The following is a 14,748-nucleotide window of genomic DNA, read 5'->3' as shown; positions in this document are numbered from 1 at the left end:
AATTATCTGAACTCATACATACAGGGAACTGGGGACAAAACACACATTTTCTGTCTCACAGCTTTATATTTTGTATCAAACACTAGCTTATGTTTGGCTAACATCCACGAGGACTAGGAAGATAATATGGAAAAGCTAATCATTCTGGGTGGAAGGAGGGACATTGCTCCAGGTTCTGTAGTTCCCTAAGTGCATAAGCTTTAGGTTTTAGTAAATTAACACATTGAAAAATCTATATCAGAACACCATACAAATACATTAAAAAATTATGTCTCATTACACAGTAATTAAATTGAGCAGTCACCTTGTCAAAATCACCCATGAGAGACTCCATAAGGGAAGCCAATGACAAATGCACTGTTACCTGTGGGGAGTGGTGTAAAAAGCAAAATTCACAAAAATCAGTTTCACCCAGGACAGGCTATAGATAACATTACAGATGAATGCTAAATACTACACGATAGGAGCTGTCTGATTAAGTTTGGCTCTTCCTCCGTTTTATTAAATTACCATCTCCATGTCTTAGCCTCCTTCTTACACACCATTATCTTGTCCTTTGAGTATCTGACAAATGTCTCCTCATTTATCCACATATGTGGTACGATCCTCCTCTCATGCTCTTAGATTTTCTCACTGTTACACTCTTACCGCTGTTCTGTAGTCTTCCCAGTGCTCCTTTGTGGGTGATACCTTACGTAGAGCTTGGCGTGTGTCTCTCTTACATCTTATTATCCTTTTATTTGCATTCAGGTTTACTCAACTAGGATTTTTTCCTTTTATGTTATTTTATTACTATTCTAAAATATTTAAATCCTTAATTTCCACTTTCACGTTCTTCTACCGTCCTGTTTCCAAAAGGAAATGAGAGCATAGCTCCGTCGCCTGTACATTGTCCACGGTCCCTGGGCTGGGGTAGGTCCCGACTCCTACCTGCCAGTTGCTTCGAGGGTGTGGAGCACCCGGGGGCTCACATGCAGCCCCCCGGGAATGGCGCGGGGTCCTGGCGCCCCCTCCTTACTGCTGAGGTCTGGGTGTGGCTGGGCGGCCGCTAGGCTAGGCGCGCCGGCTGGGGCAGCTCCTGGGAGATGCAGCGGCGCAGGCGCTCCAGGTTCTGGCTGTGGAGCTGGATGTCCTTGTGCCTGGAGGCCCCCACCCACAGAGGCTCCACGGCCTTGGGGCAGCCCTGGTAGAGCGCCAGCCCGTGTGAGAAGTCGGCCACCTCGTCTTCCAACCCGTGGATGATGAGCACCGGCGACGTCAGCTTGGGCCCCTTCTCCATGCTGTGCGGTCGCGGAGTCACGTTAGGCCTCCGCGCCCCACCCCCGCTGAGGCCCCGCCCCCTGGGTCCCCGCCCCGCGCTCACTTGGGGAACGCGTCTAAGTAGTAGGTCTTCTTGGTGTCGGGGAAGGCGATGCGCATGCCCGAGGTGCAGCACCACCGTGGCGCACTCATAGCGCGAAGCCAGGTCCACGGCGGGCACCGTGCGGATGCTCTGCCCCTACAGGATGTTGCTGTCCCGGCTGATGCCGTACCTGGCAGCGGTGGGGGCAGGATCAGCTGGGACACAACGCGCGCACACCCCTCCCACTGCCTGCCCTCCTGGGGCAGTCCCCTATTCTCCACGCTTAGGCTCGGCCCAGGACCCTCCCCTGACCCCCAACCCCAACCCCAAGGAGGCGGTCGGACCAATACAGGAGGTAGAACCCAGATAGGTGTGAGGGGAGCTGGCCGACAGCCACCCCACTCTGCCGTTTCTTAGAGAGTATCTACTTGATCACACCTGGGCAGTGCACCTGTAAGGGCCCCACCCGCTCCTCCTGGTCATCCAGCTATCCCCACCCCTACACATGCCTGACCAGGGCCACATGCAGAACCTGCTTGGGACTTTCCTGTCTCTGCTGTTCTGAACTGGACAGCCCTTCCTGGTCGCACTGGAAGGGGGCGTGTCTTCCAGCAGCCCTCACCCCCACCCTCATCCACCCTCTTCGCAAGCTGTGGGGTGGCGATTGGAGGCAGCTGTATCCTCTGATGCCTCAGCGAGTTTGCAATCCCTCAGTGTCCCCATAGCCAGTTAGGTTAGTACAACACAGGTGAGCAGGAACAACGGCTCCTGAGAGAAAATGGGTGGCCGCCACCTCCTTCTCTGGGCCCCTCCCCTACCAGTGGCCAGGTCCTGGGGCCCACCCGCCACCCCAAGCTCCCCTAGCCCCACACCAGCACGGCTGATCCAGCACCATACCACCAGGTGCTCCTTCCTGACCACACGAGGACCATTCACCACCTTCCAGTGCTGGAGGTCTCTGTGGCCTTCCTCCTACACACCCATGACCCTGATCCCAAAGGAGCCTCTCCTCTCAGTGGCCAGGGAAGGGCTGTATCTCACCTGGGCAGCCAGACTGTCCATCTCCCTGTCCACCCAGGGGCCATCTGCACTGTCCCTGTCCTCTGGCCCAAACCCCCAGACAAACCTCCAGGCCTCGGGGATGCCATTTGGCCTTGTGCCCACTACCCTGGCTGTTCCTCCCAGGCCGGCTCTCTGGTTCGCTGTGAGCACCGCTGTGCCAAGCCCTGGCCCAGTCCAATCACCCAGCTCCAGGCAGGGACCCCCAGCTGCAACCTGGCCATCTCCACCTGGACAAATGTGGCAGGTGCCGGACAGTTTGGCTCTTCCAGGCCTCCCCAGCCCCGGATCATGGCCTGGGCCCAAGCCTCCCTCCCTCCTGCTTATTCTCAGCTGTTGGGGCTGAGGGATTTGGTCTCTGGAGGTCAAGGCTGGTAGAAGGACCAACAGATGGAACTCAGAACTCTCATCCCTATGTGGGGTGTGATTCTGCAGTGACCCCCCCCGAGCCAGCGGCGACAGGCTGAAGCGGCCGAGGTTGGACACATACCTGCACCATGCCACCCAGCACAGGTCCCCACTGCCAGGGGATCCCACTCTTAGGGCCTGCATCAGGGACTGCTAGGGCATCACTATGGCACCAGGGACCCCGCCTCCCCAGGGCAGGTGGGCTTTGGTCCTGGCACGGGCTGGTCACTCCAGTGGGCCAGGCAGGGCAGAGCTGGGGCAGCCAGCCCTGTGGAGGCAGAGGGCGCAGTCTCCAGGAGGGTGGGGGCTGGGTGCATCTCCCTCTAGAGCAGCCCGGGGCGCAGGGCCACACTCTGCACTCTGCACACGCTGGTTGAGACAGAGCCACTGTGCTTCGGTGAGTGAGCACAGGGGTGGAAGGGTCCGCCAGGGTCTGCATGACCAGGGCGGTGGGGTCCAGGGAAGGAGGTGTAGACCAGACCACAATGGCCCTGTCTTGAGTCAGGCCCGTGGGTGTGTGCTGGACACCGTGCCCACGGAGGACCCAGCTTCTGCTCGCCGACCTCCCACCAGCCACCAGGTCTGTGCTGGGTACTAAGCTGCCCAAGGGAGACTTCCAGGCCCAGAGGAGCCCTGCCCTCAGGATGTGACCATGATCCATTACCAGCACCTGACACAGAGGCCCTGCCCCACCTACCCTGCCCCCAAGAGCTACCACAGCCTGGTTGGGGGGTGGGGCTGAGCCCTTTCACACAGGCCTCACACACCACCTCCTGAACTGGGAGGGGCCCACACCCACCCCTCTCCATCCAGGTGGAGCCTCCACTCCTATGGGGACCAGTGCCAGGCCCTGTCCCTGCCTCCACTCAGGCAAGGGGCTCCCAGGAGGGGCCAGCCCCAGGGAGGCTTGAAGCCCGCCCACCCACCTCCCTGCACTTGGCTGTCACCACACAGAGAACACACAAGGCCAGGCCTTGCCCTGTGGCCCAGGGTGGCCACAAACAGGCTCCCTTTCCTACAGGCCCACCCCCTTGGGCTTCCTCCCTCCCCAAGGAAGCCAGCCTGAGTGCCTGAGGGGCGCACCTTGCAACCACCTGGTTTCACCTGGTCTGGTCACCTGTAAGGCAATGCTTGCCTGCCCTCCCCTATCCCGCTGCAGTGCAGAGCTCACCTGGTGCGCAGGGCCTGCTGGGCAGCATAGATGTCAGCATGGAGGCTCGGCTCAGAGGGCTTGCCCGCGCTCACACTGCAGCTGGAGTGGACCTAGGAGGTCAGTGCTTTGTTTTCTGGGGGGAGGTAATTAGGCTTATTTATTTATTATTATATTTAACAGAGGTACTGGGGATTGAACCCAGGACCTCGTGCATGCTAAGCACGGGCTCTACCCCTGAGCTACAATTTACTTCCTAGTATTCCATATCCAAATCAAACAGCATATCGTAAGAGAAGTCTTACTGCTTGGTAACTTGCAGGTTAACTGTTCTCACGTTGCTGACTGCAGAATAAAATAAAATTCTGACCCTGTTGGGAGACATGTGACAAGCCTTGCATCTCTAAGGCAACTTCTGGATTCTACATGCTAAATTCCAATACTTGTGACACAAGTTAAAATTCTCAGATGGGCAGAAAAAAAGACTACATCTCGAAGGGTGCTTTTTCACAAAAATAAGACAGAAATGAAAATTGTATTTCTCCTCATTTATTGAAATGTAAACACAAACATGGCAAGCTTTTTCTGAAGAAGATTTTTAAAAATTAAAACATTTCAGCCTAAAGAAGTCCATTTCTATATGGGCACAACACCTCCAATTCACACTTTATAAATCGCCTACATGTAGAAGAGCTATTGGTCTATGAGGAATTTACTCTTTCCTGGCTCATCAAAGGTGGAAAATAGGGTTTAAGGAAGAAAAAAAGAAAAAGGCCCAACAAATTTACACACACACACCCACACTTCCACACTACTGTTTGTAACAAATCTTCCATAGCAAGCAAGTCTCTAGATAGACCTGTGTCACCAAGGGAAAAAATAAAACAAAAACTACTGTTTTTTGTCATGCTATCCCTATTCAAATAAAAAAAAAAGTCTGTGAAAATGTCCATACCCTGTTAAGGTGCAAAGAAAGTAGCAAGCCATTTGGTTGTACGTGCATTGGGATATTTCAATATAAACAGAAGGTTAAAAAACTGAGTTTTGGGGGAGGCTGTAGCTCAGTGGTAGAGCACATGCTTAGCATGCACGAGGTCTCAGGTTCAATCCCCAGTGCCTCCATTAAATAAACAAACAAACATAATTACCTCTTCCTCCCCAAAAAGAAACTGATTAACTCAATAAATAAGCTGAGTTCTTTGCGGGCAGGAAGCACTGAGTAGACACAACTCAACACCAGACAGAAGGCGGCCTTGCATGAAGTGAAGCACGTGGTTACTTCCTCCCCTGACATCTCTGTTTTCCCCACATAGTTGGAGAATCACGGACCCTAGTTAACAGGGGCGAGTGTAGACTCCAGGCACTAGTGACCCCCAGTGGGGTTGGTGTACATGGTGGCCCCGCATGAGGGTAAGTTGTCATTGACACTATGCAGTGACAGCAGAAAGCAAAATAAATTTAGTGTCTTTTGTAAAACTGTAAAATTCTCAACAGCTGTCCAGTCTCTGCGCTGCCTGCACCAGGCTGGATGGTGCCCACAGCCCCACCGGGGCCATGACATCATCTGGTCACCACGCTGCTGTTTTCAGCATCGTGACCGTGTGATGAGGAGACAGAAGTTGGAAGGAACCGTAGCCAGGGCAGCAGCAGCAAAACCAGCATTCATGTCCCTGAGGGGACGAGAGAAAAGGAAATAACTAAGCCACCACTAACCGGTGTGTGCCCTCTTCTCTGCCCACTTCTTCCCAGAAGGACGGCTTTGTTGTCTGGCAGCTGTCACTCCTGGGGTTTTTTGGGCATTACTACGGGTGATGGTTCAGGGGCTGCGGGTGTGGGGCTGGGGCACCGTAAGATGGGTTCTCCCTCGAAAAAGGAAGAGATGGGAAGGAGATTAGAGTGGTGAGGGGTCCTGGGGCTGAGTTTAAAAAGCATGAGTGCGGTTGGGGGGAGAGCGAGGCTTTTTAGAGAAGTTATGTCCTGTTTTTTGGAATCTCTCTGTGGAGAGAGTTGCTCTTGACCACTGTTCCTTCATCCACGACTGCACGGTTTGCTGTTAGGATGTACCCTCGGCTACTGTAAATTTCTGTTCATTCCAGTTATGTCTGTTTTTAGACAAAGTGCAAGCACCTTGTCTTTAACTTTCAAGGAGTCTGTCATTTCACACCAGAGGACCTTCACACCAGGCAACTTTATTTGAAACACATGTGGAGCCCCCAACAGTCACCAATTAGTGACTGGAATGCAAAATAATTGACACAAGAAGGGAAATGCGCTCTGCTCCCATATCTGAAGGAAGACAAAGCAAAGTGAAACAGCAAGAATAAAATTATGTGGTTTGAAATCAAAATGATAATTTCTTGAAGCTTAAACAAATGGTTCGTTTAAAATAATTCCACTTCTTGTAAAAGTAAAAACTTCTGAAAGGTGAGACTGAGAAATTTGGAAGGAGACTGTGGGCCACAGGGGAAAAGGCTGTGCAATGAAGAGCATTCATAAGGCACCAGGATTTTCATCCTCCCCCCACAGCAGTAACTCCAGAGGGACTATTTATGCAGAGGCAAATTTGGAAACTAATTATAGGTTTTGGAGATAATACGGTAGAAGCATGCTCTGTCAGACATGAAAGAATATATATGTAGATTAATCAGTCAAAATCCCTCATTTTACAAAAGAGGAAACGGAGCTATTCATTATTAGAAGTCTTGGAAGAGCTCTTAATTCTACTTTCTTTGTTCTTAATCTATACTAGTTGCTCCTGGTACAAAGTTTTGACACATATTCTTTCTGTTCTAGAATATCTTACCTAGGCTTACAGAGACAAAGTCCTACAGAGAATAAAAATTATTTTTCAGAAAATCTGCACCTCCTTCCCAAACCTCTCAGTGCAAAATGTTCTCAGATTGGGGGAAAATGTTAAATTTAGAAAAATGTCTAATTATTCATTTGAATAAAGCTATCAAGATGTTTTTTCACACAATTGTAATATAAAATAATTTCAAACCTTAGGTTTTTTTCTGATTCAAAAACATTATACACCTAAAAATTTTGAGAAAGAGTAAAAGCTTATGAAGAAAAGTAAGAGAAAATCATTTAGCATCCAACAATATGTTTTGGTGATGTTTCTCCAAATTATTATTACATTTACTGGAATAATTTTCAATATACAGGTTTGTAACCTATTCTATCATCTAAACATTATTTTAGGACTTTTTTCTATGCTGTTTAATATTCCATTTACTTCAATAACTGCATAAAATTTGATCATATGTCTATATCTGTGTGTGTGTGTGTTACTTCTGCCAACATCATTTATTCCACTGATTTGTCATGATGTATACACATGGTCGGCTTTAAACATTTTTACATGAAATCTTTTCTCTAAATTTTAAGGAATTATTTCCTTAGGAGATATGCCTAGAAATGCTCAAAATGTACTAATATTTCCAAGGGCATTTTGTTTTCTAAAAACCTTTGACCAATTTATAATATACCACCACTGTGTGAAGCTCCAGCCTCACTTCAGGTCTGCCAGCAATGAGTTTTTTTGTTTGTTTTTTGTTTTCTTTTTTTTTTTTTTTTTATGGACTTACTATGTCTACATGTCAGCTACTCTTTAAAAAAAAAAAAACCTGGACAGATTTATTCCACTGAAATTGGCTCCAGTTAACTAGTATATTTAGTTGGAATAGCTATTCTGAGAATAATCCTTCACAAAGAAATTATCCGTATCAGTTATTTTATGCCACAAAGTTATTCTCTATACCACTGGCAGGTCTAAAAATTCAAGTCGGTTTGTTCTTGCGAACTTGAAACACAATGGATCCCATAGTACATTGTTAATAAATGACAGCTCTGGCCCTGACCAAAACGTGTTGATTTAACTCCAAATGAACTGAAATAAGAGCCAGAATACGGGGAGAAAGAGGAAACGCTTCCTCCACCCTCCACCAGCGCGTTTTCTGAACAGGCTGCTTCTCTTGGGCATCTGCTCTCCATCCCTTCCTGCTTCCCTTCGGCACATCTCAAGGGGCCCCTCCCACTCTGGGGAGGGCTGCCAAGTTCTGCGTAAGTCTGCAAACGGCCTTGGGCCGCGAGACTGGCTGTCGGCTTGGCCCACGGGGACCCTCCTTCATCCCGGGCATCTAGGCCCTGAGAGCAAGGCGTTCACTCCCCGTGCAGGTGTGAATGGCAGGAAGTCCTTCTCCTAGGACAAGTCCCAGGACAGGGCCTCTGGGGTTGGCAGGGAGCACACACTGAAGCCCCACCTGAGAGCCATGCTAGGAGGGGCCATAAATTCAAGGTGGTGACCTTTCCCATCTTACACTTTGCAGATGACCAGGCTCCAAGAGAGCAGAGGGGAGCAGGTGCCAGAGGACAGCCTTGGGTCCAGGGCCAGTGGGTCCTGTCACCAAAAGCACAGCTTCCCTCCCACGTGGAGCTGTGGCGGGGCCTCCAGAACTCGGGGGAATGCAGGCACCCTCTTCCCACCTCAGGAACGCACAGAGTGGGAAATCATGCCTTTGCGAGTTCCTGGTTTGCAATTAAACCCTCAATCTGGGGATCAGCCTGGCGGCGAGCTAAGGGGATCCAAAGTCCAAATGTCCAGGCTGGACCCCCGGTTGCTGGGCGGCCGCACATGGTCCCCGGGTCCCAGCCTCACATCAGGCCGCTGCCTCCCCCCTGCGCAGAAGTTGGAGGCTGGGCGCGGGGCACAGGTGGGTTCTGGGCTCCCGGCTACCACGAGGGGCGACGACCCCCTCCCCTTCCCTGGGTGCGAGTATAGCGGGGAAGGGTGGGGGTTGCAGGAGCCTGAGGGACGGCCTTTAACGGTTGGGCCCTCAGGGACAGCCCTCTCCCCCTCCGTCCCGGACCGCGCCCGCCCACCCCGCGCCTCCCCGCGCCCCATCCGCGCCCCTGGAGCCCCAGGCCGGCGGTGCAGCCAGTTACCAGGGCGCGGAGAACATGACGCAGTGCGCGGCGCTCTGGATGCCGCGCGTGCCCGTGCCCGTGTACAGGTGCTTGGCGTGCGGGTCCTGCCCGTCCCCGCCATCGGCTGGGGGGGACCTGTCCGACGCTGCACCCCCCCCACCCCCGGCTCCTGTGCCCGGGCGCCCCAGCGCCCGCTCCGGCTCAGCAGCCCCAGTAGCAGATGCGGGGCGGCCGGACCGGGCCCGGGGCCGCGGCGAGAGGAGGCGCCCTGAGCTCGCGGGTGTCACGGCGGGCTGGGCGCGCTCTCTCCGCGGCAGCCAGCGATGTGTTTTATAGCTCGCATTATTTGACAATACCAGGCTAGAAAAGTCATAGCTTAATTAGAAAAGTCAGGTAAAGTGGAAAACAAAACACATACACATACCTATTATATAAATTTTATATAACCCTGAAATATGTTAACTTGCATCTTTTCTGATTTAGAGACGAAAGGCTTCGACTTAGCTCTTTGCTTCGTCTTTATTGCATAAACTACACCCACCCTACATCACTCTGATTTTCAGTTTTTGGGTTTTGTGTTTGTTTTTTTAGAGTGAAGCAAGAAATCAAGGACACTTAGAAAGCAATAGGGACGCAGAAATCCTGTGACCTTTAAAGAAATTTGTGACCCTGTTTTTATGTTGTTGCCTCCAAAATGATTTTGACATACATTGCTTTACTCTTCAAAGCAGAAGTGTAATGGATTCGTTCGTTGTAAAGGGGAGGGTAAGGACACTCTCTGGTCTTCATAACCTTTTTATTTGTTGCTGAACATTCGTTCTATCCCACTATTTTTGGAGTAGAAACTCATGATGAAGTACAGTCTAAGGAAGAGGTCAGAAGTGATACCTACTAGACCACGTGTCTTTCTACTGTTGTGCACAGAGCAGAGCCTTGACTTGGGGCAAATGGCTGTTATTAGCTTTGAGTCTTTTCACACTGCAAGAAGCTTTTCCTTAGTTCTTCTCACCTGTAAATACATAAAAAGCTAACTGAGAATAGATATGAGTACTATTATTTACTGCCAAAAGGCTGTCTGACATGAAATGCTGTGGAACAACAATATACACTGAAAGATCCGCTCTCCACCTGTATTGCATTGTGAAAGTCTGATAGTTCAGCAATTTGTTGCATTTGTAAGTAACCAGCTTATGTATTCTTCTCTGACATTTAAAAATATCTGTGGAGATTATACTAGCTTTAGGTGTACAACATAGTGATTCAATTCTTTTATAGGTTACAGTCCACTTAAAGTTAGTATAAAACATTGGCTACATTGCCTGTGTCGTACAGTGTACCCTGCTATCTTATTTATTTCATCCCTAGTAGCTGTGTCTCTTATCTCCTGCCCTATCGTGCCCTCCCCTCCCCTCCCCCATTGGTAACCATGATTTTGTTCTCTATATCTGTGAGTCTGTTTCTGTTTTGTTATATTCACCAGTTTGCTTGCTTTATTTTTTAGATTCCACGTATGTGTGATTCTACATACAATACTTGACTTTCTCTGTCTGACTTAGTTCAGTAGGCATAATACCCTCCAGATCCATCTATACTGCCTGTTGCAAATGGCAAAGTTTCAATCTTTTCATAAATGAAAATTAGTCCAGTGTGTGTGTGTGTGTGTGTGTGTGTGTGTGTGTGTGTGTATACTTATACCACATCTTCTTTATCCATTCATTTGTTGACAGACACTTAGGTTGCGTCCATATCTTGATAACTGTAAATAAGGCTGCTATGAATACTGAGATGTGTGCATATGTTTTCCTTTTTCTCTAAATCCTGAGCAGCATTTGTTATTTGTGGTCTTACTGACTCTAGCCATTCTGACAGGTGCGAGGTGATATCCCACTGTGGTTTTGATTTGCATTTCCCTGATGACGAGTGCTGCTGAGCACCTTTTCAGTGCCTGTTGGCATCTGCTTGTCCCCTTTGGAAAAATGTCCATCAGATCTTCTGCCCATTTTATTGATTGGGTTGTTTGGGTTTAGTTGACTTTTGAGTTGTATGAGCTGTTTATATATTTCAGATATTGACCCTTTGTCTATCATATAATTTGGAAATACTTTCTCCCACTCAGTAGGTTGTCTTTTCATTTTGTTAATGTTTGCCTTTGCTATGCAAAATCTTTTAAGTTTATTTAGATCCCATCGTTTATTTTAGCTTTCATTTCCTTTGCTGAGGAGACAGATACCAAAAACATACTGCTGTGATATATGCCAAAGATTATCTGCCTAATTTTTGCAGGAATTTTATGGCTTCTAGTCTTATGTTTAGGTCTTTAAGCCATTTTGAGTTTATTATTGTATATGCTGTGAAATGTTCTAGTTTCATTTGCCTGTAGCTGTCCAGGTTTCCCAGCACCACTTAACGAAGAGACTGTCTTTTCCCCAATGAATACCCATGCTTCATTTGTCATGGATTAATTGACCAAGTGTGTGAGTTTGTTTCTGGGCTCTCCGTTCTGTTGCACTGATCTACTTCTCTGTTTTTGTGCCAGCACCAAACTTTTTTTGATGACTGTATCTTTGTGGTATAGTTTGAAGACAGGGAGTGTGATGCTTCCAGCTTTGTTCTTTTTCTCAAGATTGCCTTGGCTCTTGAGTTTGTGTGTGTGTGTGTGTGTGTGTGTGTGTGTGTGTTTTGTTTAAATTTTAGGGTTATTTGTTCTATTCCTGTAAAAACTGTCATGAATATTTTGATAGGGATTGCATTAATTCTGTAGGTTGCTTTGGGTAGTATAAACATTTTAACAGTATTAACCATTTCAATCCATGAACACTGGCTATCTTGTCATTGATTTATATCATCTTCAGTTTCCTTCATCAGTGTTTCATAGCTTTCAGAGTATAGGTCTTTTTCCTCCTTGGTTAAGTTTATTCCTAGGTGTTTTTTTGTTGTTGTTCTTCTTCTTCTGATTTTAAATGGGGTTGATTTCTTGATTTCTCTTTCTGATAGTTTATTATTTGTGTATAGAAAAGCAACAGATTTCTGTATATTAATCTTGTATCCTACAACTTTACTGAATTCATTTATTCATTTTAATAACTTTTTGGGTGGAGATTTTAGGGTTTTATACATATAGTATCATGTCATCTGTGAATAATGACAATTTTACTTCCTGCATTCCAATTTGGATATATTTTGTATCTTTTTCTTTTCTGTTCTGGCTAGCACTGTGGTCCAGCACTATGTTAAATGTAAGTGGCAAAATTGGGCATCCTTGCTCCTTGTAAGAAGTGAAAAGCTTTTGGCTTTCGACTGTTGGGTATGATGTTGGCTGTGGGTTTGTCAGCACTTTACATGTAACATGCCACTCCCCTCAGGCCTGAAAAGCTTCTGCAGAAAAATCTGCTGATGGCCTTGGGAGTTCCCTCTATGTGACTCTTTGTTTTTCTCCTGCTGCCTTTAAAATTCTCTACTTAAGTTAAATATTTACCAATTTAAATGTGACATGTCTTGGCGTGAGTCTCTTTTGGTTCATCTTGTTTTGGACTCTCTGAGATTCCTGAACCTGGAAATTTGTTTCTTTCTTCAGCTTTGGGAATTTTCAGCCATAATTTCATCAAATTCATTTTCTACACTTTTTGCCCTCTCTTCTCCTCCTGGGACCCCTGTACCACACTTGTTAGTTCACATGATGTTGTCTCAGTGGTCCCGTAAACGGTCTTCAATTTTTTTAAATTTGTTTTTCTTCTTGCTATTCTGACTGAATGATTTCCATTATTCTATATTTCAGATCAAAATATTTTTCTATTTTTCTGTATGACTTTGATGTTAATTCCCTCCAGTGTTTGTTGTTTGTTTGTTTGTTTTCAATTACTTTATTCTTCGGCTCTGACTGATTCTTCTTTATATTTTCTTTTTTTATATTTTCCTGGTTAAAATTTTCACTGTTTTCATCCATTCTTTTCCCAAGTTCACTTAGCATTCTTATTACTAATGCTTTGAACTCTTTACCTGGTAGATTACTTATCTGTTTCATTTGTCGTTTCTTTCAGGGATTTATTCTTGTTCTTTTGTTTGAAAGAAATTTCTCTGTCTTCTCATTTTGTTGAGCTTACTCTGTCTTTATGAAATTAGAAGCAGCAGTGACCTCTCCTGGTACTGAAGTAGTGTCCTTGTGTGCTAGCTTCTCTCTGCAGCCTTTGGACCCGGTGGCTTTGGCGGGGAGCAGGATCTGGAGTGCGTATGGGTCACATATTCCCCTCAGGGGTGATAGCAGCTATCACCTTGGTGGGAGGTGGGGCTGGAGATGGAGGGGCTAGAGCCAGAGGCAGGTGTGAGCCAGGGCTTCTCTGCTACTCAGTGGGAGTCACAGCTTCCTGGTCCCAAGTTGCTGGAGCAGAAGTCATAAGGGTAGGGTCCAAACTGGTCCTAATCCATCTACATGCACTCTCCCCACTCCCAGCAATGGCACCTTTGCCCCCGTGGGGTGCAGGATTGGAACAAGAGGGGCTGGAGCAGACACTGGGTCCCAGCATATCAGGCAGAGCTCCAGGCTGGTCCTGATCTGCCACTCTCTAAGCTCCAGCAACAGCTGTCTTTGCCCAGTTTAGATGCAGTGCAGGGTCTCAGTCAGCCCCATCCCCTCCAAATGCTCACTCCCCTCAGTGACAGCAGCCATCACCCTAGTGGGAAGCTGCCCTGGAGCAAGAGGGGCTGGAGTGAATGCCCAGTGTGGCCAGGAGAGGTGCTGGGGCCATCCCAGGACACCAGCCAGAGCCCCGGGCAGTTTCAGTCCACTTCCTCTGCAGATTGCTCTGGAGAGTAAGCAATTGTGTGTACCCATTCTCCAAGAGCAGAGTCTAGGCTTCTTACAGCCCTCCTGTAAGTCCCAGCAGTTTTCAAACCAGCTAAGGGGACTTGCCTTCTGGTGTTGGACCCCACGGCTTGGGTGCCCAATATGTGCTTGGACCCCTCATTCTCCAGGGAGGAGTCCACGGCCATGACATCCCTCCTCTTCTGTGTCACTTGCTAGGATTGGGTCCCAAACTGATTGCTTCCCCTCCCTCCCCACCTGCCTCTGTGTGGATCCTTTTCTACAGCCTTGGTTCTAGAAGAGTCTTTCTGCCTGTCTCCAGTTTGTTTTCAGTGAGAGCTGCTCCACACGCAGACGTATATTTTAGTTGTGTCTGGGGGGTGGGGGGCGGTGAGCTCCTTGACCTCCCACTTCACCATCTTGATCTCCTCCAGTCTGTCTTCTTTCTCTTCATGCTACTTTGTTTACAGTAATGGAACTTATGAAATTCCTCTCAGAGTGTCTGTTTCTCCTAAATAACACCAGTGTCTCTTCCTGAGTCCCCAGATTCTCACCTCAATCCTTAAAGAAAACCTCTCTCTGCAGTTTGTATTTAAGTCCCTGGAACTTGCCTAGTAGCTTTGTCTGCAGTCCCCTTAGTACCACCCATATTACAAAATTATATTTTCTAATAATTCTTTTTGCAAAATCAAAATGGGGTCTGCTCTTTGTGTGTTTGTAATTCAGTCATTCAATCCACTGTCTTATATAAATGAGCTAATAGAAGTATATTGATGTTTGGCCACATGAGCATTTCCCTCTTTAGGATTTCACCAAATGTCACAACTTGCTGGTCTCTGTGCCATGATGTCCATTTATCTCACACTCACTAGGGCACTGAGCTTCATCACCTCCACACATGCTGTGTGTCTTATGTCAGTTTGGGGCCCTCTCTGTTTGTTGTCTCTTACAAAAGGATGTTAGTATAAGAATGAGGGATGCCATTGGACTTCTTCTAAGCCAACCAACTGCTTTTTAGCTTATGGGAATTCATGGCTCTTTCCTTGGGACCTGCTAAACCCG

At 47.8% G+C, this 14,748-nt stretch overlaps 1 pseudogene; it reads right to left on the bottom strand.

The window, feature by feature from the left end:
• Nucleotides 1–1,043: 1,043 nt before the first annotated feature.
• LOC140691653 (alpha/beta hydrolase domain-containing protein 17A-like) lies at nt 1,044–13,874 on the bottom strand (annotated as a pseudogene).
• Between the last annotated feature and the right edge of the window lie 874 nt (nt 13,875–14,748).

This window comes from Vicugna pacos, chromosome 36 (genome assembly GCF_048564905.1).
Source record: "Vicugna pacos chromosome 36, VicPac4, whole genome shotgun sequence".
Lineage (NCBI taxonomy): Eukaryota > Metazoa > Chordata > Mammalia > Artiodactyla > Camelidae > Vicugna > Vicugna pacos.
The sequence above is the reverse complement of the archived record's forward strand: the minus strand, read 5'-3'. Positions and strand labels throughout refer to the sequence as shown.